Source organism: Orbicella franksi, chromosome 9 (genome assembly GCF_964199315.1).
Source record: "Orbicella franksi chromosome 9, jaOrbFran1.1, whole genome shotgun sequence".
Lineage (NCBI taxonomy): Eukaryota > Metazoa > Cnidaria > Anthozoa > Scleractinia > Merulinidae > Orbicella > Orbicella franksi.
Window position 1 is genome coordinate 25,703,047 of NC_138153.1, and position 6,907 is coordinate 25,709,953.

Here is a 6,907-nt window from a genome sequence, read left to right on the forward strand (position 1 = left end):
GTCAAACAGGCGGTTTAGAAAAGGAAAAACGATTCCACGAGTTTTGTGGTGATGAACTGCCGACGATTACCTCACTTGTGTCGGAAGCGACGAGGAGTATAGTTTCGACATCCTCTGGATGGAATGACAGTCTTTCCTACGTGTTATTCAATAGTAAGATGGGCGTAATCTCTTCTGAATCGCACACTAGCACAGGACTTGAACGACAAAGGCGACTAAAGCCTGGTTTTCACTGGCGACGCAAGCACAAGCGCAAGCACAATAATTCTTATTTCACCGTGAAAACGGCCTTGACGCAGGCATGACAAGCGCAAGCACATACACAAGCACTAGGATCAAATTTTTTCCTTTTCGTTGTGCTTGCGCTTACGGTTGCGTTTCCGCAGCAACAAGTGAAAACGAAATACTGCTCAGGCATAACATAAGTACGAGGATATTTACCACATTTGGTTATGTTTAGCCAATGAAAATACTGGATCCAGATTACCTCGCGCCTACACACTTTGACAGGTTTGTGTTATTTTGCTTGTGCTTGTGTTTGCGTCGGATTTCGTTTTCACTTGGGTCATGCCTATTACTTGCGTTTGTGCTTGCGTCGCTAGTGAAAACCAGGCTTAAAATACACAGTGCTTTTAAGAGGTTCTGAGTGAGGGCTCAGTTAACAGCAACTTTTTTGGAGATTTCTCGGCTATCTGTTAAAATTCTAACCGATTCCTCGGCTAGTCCTAAATTTTGAAGATGTCAGCCTCATCTGCTGATTCCAATTTTGACCAGCCATCGGCTAAAACCCCTAAAAACCCTTATTTTACTGAGCTTGTCCAATGAAATAACCTGGAATATCATAATGCTCTGCTATTGGTTGTACAAAAGTCACCAAACAGGGTTCGAATCTTAAGGAGGGCTATAAGAACCTGTAGCTAAAATAGAATTATTGTGCACAAGAAAAGTACCTCCTTCAAGAAACTAAGCGATAGGGTCATTATCTATCGGGGCAGGGAAGAAAGAAGAAACGAACAGTGACGGAAAGAGTTTGATCAGTAAATCCATGATCCTGTCCCTTTTTGGGCCTTCCCTATTTGGGGCCGCCATAACACTTTTCACTCTCAGGACCTCCCAGAAGTTGTGAAAAAAAAAAAAAAAAAAAAAAAGAAAGAAAAACACAAATTTATTGCGGACACATCCAGTTTTGTTTATTTCATCTAACAATATCTGTTATCCAATCTATAACGTTTATCTTTCTAAGTTTCCCGATCAAAAGACGACTATGCATTTCCTCATAATATGAAAATCTGTTGCCTTTTCTTGGTAGTGCTGAAAGAGTAAAAAACCACAAAGATGAAATTCAATGTTTATCATTGCACTGTATCAGTTTGCTATTAATCAAATATTAACGGCAGTTATGAGATATTTTATTGATAGGTAAATGCAAACGGCTTACGCTAGACACAAAAACTTCCAAGCTTGATTTTATTTATTTAATTTCGGAACTAAACACCTCGGTTTTTAAGTTTTTAAGTCCTCGGATGGAGAAACAGAAGTACGGTGGCTTTTAGCGATCACTTCTTATTGAAGGTATTTCACTTCATTTCATTTTATTTATTCATTCCATTCTAAAATTACAAAGATAAATATAAAGTAGACAAGTAAGAGGAGAAATGGAAAAGGGCAAAAATATAGCAAGCTAATCAGATGCCCTTATTTAATTGACAATAATAATTAGGGTAAAAAAGTTAACTTAACATAGGAGAGGAAGAGGTATGAATTAATTAATACTGAGCAAAATAATACTGGAAGAGTGCTTTTTTAAAACGTTTTCTAGTCGCTAAGTTACGTATAGATAAAGGAAGGTCATTCCAATAGTAACATCCAATAACAGTGGGGCAAAATTTCCTTATATTTATTCTGGAGAAACCGGGATTTAAGTGTTGTAGGGATGCACTTCGAGTAACGTAGTTATGTTGCTCAGATACCAGAGATAAGGTGTAATTAGACGGTTTTTCATCAATTAAGTGGTCATATAATAGCTGGCAGGTATATAGTTTAACAATGTCAGGAAGCTTAATAAGACCAAGGTTTACATAATGGGGAGTAATATGATCACGAAGTGGCACATTGTTGATTATTCTAATAGCTTTGTTTTGTAGTCTCACCAATTGTGACAATGCAGCCTCGTAATTATTACCCCACAGTACGTAACCATAAGTTAAATAGGGATATATAAGTGTATAATAAATACTTGTTAGGGATTGGGATGTCACTTAGGGTTTTAGTTTTGCAATAACATTTACACTTTTGCTAATTTTATTACTTACATAATCGATATGGCCGTGCCAAGACAGTGAGCAATCAATAACGAGTCCTGAATATTTAACACTGGAAGACTGTTCTAGGTACCGGTCTGCTAGTTTAAGAGGGATATGTAAATTATAATTTCTTTTTTGTCGTGGTTGAAAAACCAGGTATTTTGTCTTACTTAAATTCAAGGTTAATCTGTTTGAGCATAACCATTCATAAATAGCAGGCAATTCAGAATTTATTCTATGTAAAAGTACGTCTAAATCTTTACCAGTCGCAGTTAAAGAAGTGTCATCAGCAAATAGTCTTACGGAGAAGTAGTTGGTTGATTGAACAATATCATTAATATAAATTAGAAAAAGAAAAGGACCTAAAATCGACCCTTGCGGTACACCTGAGCTTATTAAAAGAGATTTAGACTCGATACCATTAACAAATACCTTTTGTTTCCAGTTGCTCAAGTAAGACTTAAACCACTGATTTTCAATGCTTCGAATACCATATGAGTCAAGTTTGGATACCAGAATAGAGTGATTGACCGTGTCAAATGCTTTACTTAAATTAAATGAGGGTATTTTCTCAGTAAGTGAGTCTATACCTAATGGTACGTACGGAAACACTGCAGACTACTGCTGCGGTGATCCTCATTCTTGAAGCCTTTTCAATAGCAACTTTCTGTTACTAAAAATAGTTTCTCGTTTATCTCACTATAAATGATTACTTACCTTTTGTTGTATTTCTGTAGTCCTCATTGAAGTCTTGCGGGCAGCAGAAATTGGTTACTAATTCCTCTTTTGTAAGACGCTATACTTTCACCGTCTTTCCTGATCTGCTTTGCCTGTGTTTGCTGTTGGCGTTTTAAAGCTTTCATTTTTCTTTCGATTAACCGCGGAATGGGCAATGAAGTAAAGTCGCTCTTTTCAACAATCGACCGGCGAGATTCAGGTTGGAATCTTCTTTGTGCTTTTGTGTCTTGCATCCTTTCAGCGGCCAAAGCTGCGGTGTGAATTTCCCGTTTACCAAGCTCTGGAAAGCAGAATGGGTGACATATCAACATGTTGGGTTCACTTTGGCCAACAGTAGAGGCCAGATCACCGTCCAGTCCGCTGTCCTGCGAGGCTGTTGCTGTATCGTTAGCTGAGGTATCAGCTTGAACGCTAGCGGCTATCATCAATAGCAACAACATACCGAATATTCCTCTCATCTGTGGAAAGAAATTTTAAATTTGATAATAACGGTTACCATTTACTGTCGAAATTGTCAGTTAGTACCATAACTGCATTTTGCATATTGCCAAAGGTTATGACGTCTCTTCTGTTGTTGTTGTTGTTGTTGTTGTTGTTGCTGTCCATCTCTGTATACACATTTTTATATTTATAAACAAGTTACATTTATTCAGTTTACGCAGGTGAAGTAGCCGGAAAAGAGACGCTATGTGAGTTCTATTTTTGATTTTATTTTTATTCTTCGGTATTTTATAATTTTAAAAAATGTAATATGTAACTGATAATAAGAGTAAAGTTTGACGTCATTTTCCAGTACGTAACGATCAAAATTCATTTATGAAAACCCAGTGGGGTTTAAACAACAATTGCAAAAATTACATCAAAGTTACTATGTTAGGTGATGTCAAATTTAATGTTTTTCTTTTTTTTTTTTTTTTCAAGTATTAAGTGTACTGTATAATTTTAGAATTTTGCACAATTTACTTGGATCTTATTAAAAATAGGCGAGCAACCACTGTTAGACATATTAAAAGAATTAAAACGTTCTCAGGTTGAAAAAAATTGGTTAAAATGAACTTTCGGCTGCCAACCTACAGTCTTTAAGGAATGATCAGAAAGACGCGAATAAATGCAGTTGTTAGCCTTAAATTGGAACTTCCGAGCGATTGATAAATTAGCAAGTATTCAAATTAGAACTTTTGGTTGAAGTGCTTCATCTGTCAATAAATTGACGGTGAACGTACAAACGCGGCATCCAAAAAATAATATTTAAGAAAAGGAAAATAGCCTAGTTTGCTATCAACTTGGGGTGGATAATTGACAATTATTTCACGAGTGCGTGTTGGATCGCAGTGCACATTCATCTCACATGAACGATTCACACAGTTGTTTACGAAAAGGATAACGATTCGACGAGCCTTGTAGTCCAGAACTGCCGACGATTACCTCAGGTGTCAGGAGCAGTTTCGACAACAACCTCCCCCCCCCGGATAGAATGCTAGTCCATCCGACTCTGAGTAAATCTGTAAATTTTTTAGATGTCAGCTAGGCTCAGCTGCAAATTTGACTAGCTATCAGCTAAACCCCATAAAAACCCTCTTTTTTCTGGGTGTGTCCAATGAAATACTCTGAAATACGCTTAAGTAGCAACTGAGACGCACTCGTTCTCAGTCTTGTGACAAAAATCCAACATAGGAAAATTGAGGATTATAACTATGTAGGATGCCTCTCTACTAATCAGGTCATGGGCTTTCATTTCAGATTGAGGGACGTTCGCGCCCATTGTTACTGCGCATCCTTACTGCGCACGAAATTTACGTCGCAACGTCACGCTACGTCATGCTTCAAGCGAGCGCGGTGAGAATTAAACAAATGTAAGCAAGTATAGGAATTCACACAGGGTGCGCTAACGTCGCCTACAATTTACTATCTGGGATGCACCATGACCCCCATTTTTCTTTCCGTAGATCAATTTCTTTCCCGATTTTATCCATTTTGACTAAAAAGAAAAAGAAGAAGAAGAAGAAAAAAAAAAAAAACAGGAAAAGTCAATCCGTAAGAAATTACAAATATTTCGCTTTTTCTGCCCCCGAGTGAGCGAGGATTTCTTCGAATGAGGACGGGCAAGGCTAATATTTATTCTTTTCCTGGGCCTACTCAGAACTCAATGAACGACATCAGTTCAAAAAGTTTAATTAATATAGTTATTTGTGCTGAATTGAGAACGTTCACCTGATCTAAATTTCACTAATGCAGCTTTTTTTAAGGCCGATAGTCGTAAGCTAACAGCGTCTAAAATAACGAAAACCTTTAAAAACGGATGGACTCCAACGCCCCTTATCTCGAAAACGAGCACGGGGACTCCCCATTGTTTTTAGCTCTTTGGCAAAACTTGATCTTTACCTTACTTCATGGTGAGTTTTAAAAAACTCTGTCCGGGGAACCATTTTGGGTGCGAATGTCCTTAAACAACTATTTCTTTTTCTTTTACTTCGTGTAGATTTTGAGAGATGATTGAAATTAAACCTGAACCTTGCAAGGCTGCCATAGACAAATTAAATTGCATTGACACTCGATCGAGAAGATCATTTTGTGGGCCAGTCAAGTTATTGCAGGTAAATAACATCGCAATACGTGAATGAATCTCACCTTATATTAATATGTGACAAAGAATTCCTCGATCCTAGAAAGGAACTTCTTCGGCTATTTCTTTGAATACGTTTGACGAAAAAGCAGCTTTCGGAAATAAATTTAGCCACACTGCAGCTCTTTCGAGGAAAAACGCGCTCTTATATATTCTGTGGCTTCAGGAATGATGTCCTTTTAGCTGACAAAATAGTCTTTGTCTTCGTTTCGTTTGTTTAAAATCATCAACAAAGGAAAAGAAACCGATTTTAAATGTTAAACCCTGAACTGTATTATTTACACCCACTTTGCATTAATCTTCTACAGAATTCTCAGGAAATTGACTTTCTTTGCGAACAATTGCGTTGCATGTTCAGGAAACGAGGGACAATTATCTTAATGTTCAGTTTTCATTTCAAAAGAGTTGTTTTTACGTTGCAGCGCACCAGGAAAAGAATATAGAGAGTAAGCGAAAATTCGAGACTACTTGTATTTGCACTGTCAGTCGAATGGCTCAGTTGCATATCACTTTAGTTCAGTTTTTATCTCCCACAAAGGAGCAAGACAAGACGCGCTAAGAGAGTTGTTTCATCTCTATTTTGTGCAAAAACGCGGCGACTAATTGAAGTAATTATTCGCTACTCGGCTAGTCAGCATCCGTTTACGTAGGTAAGATGCTGCTTTTCCGTCCTTACTCTATTCTTAGATTCATTTTAAACATTCTTAGATTCATTTGTGCAGCAAAGTCAAATTTGTGCAACAAAATGATATTTCTTCTTCTAAAAGAAAAAAGAAAAAAGAAAAAAAAAGACTTGGTTAGATGCTTAGGAATGTAACTGAAACTCATTTTAGGGCAGGCTAGTTCAGTAAAAAATTGGGTCTTTTACAATATACAGGAAGCAGATTAATTTAAATCCGTTACTACTCTTCTTTCTTTCATGTTTAATTAACCTTTCGTCGCAAGCATAATGCTCTCATCATTTGAAAAATTACTGTTGTGGAAAAAAATCATTCTTTTGAATTAAAATATCACTGAGCTGCAGTCTCCCCGCCTTAGCAGAAGAAAAACTAACAAGAGATACACAAGGGGAGGTTTTCAAAATAAGAGTGTTTGCTTTTCTTTTGTTTTCCATCTTATGCGGCTAAAAATTAATTAAATCTATAGCGGTGTTTTAGGGAGATTTAGCAATGACAATGACAACTCCAAGGATGACGCTTAGAAAAAACAAAATAGATTTATATTTTACCTTTGAATTTCGAAA

The 6,907-nt window shown here is 37.0% G+C and overlaps 1 long non-coding RNA gene across 1 annotated transcript; it reads right to left on the reverse strand.

The window, feature by feature from the left end:
• Positions 1-1,011: 1,011 nt before the first annotated feature.
• On the reverse strand, positions 1,012-5,800 carry LOC145498645 (uncharacterized). Its single transcript, XR_014050878.1, has 3 exons — positions 5,670-5,800; positions 3,021-3,499; positions 1,012-1,311 (listed from the first exon to the last, which is right to left on the reverse strand). It is a non-coding gene; the product is annotated as an uncharacterized LOC145498645 (long non-coding RNA).
• Positions 5,801-6,907: the final 1,107 nt, after the last annotated feature.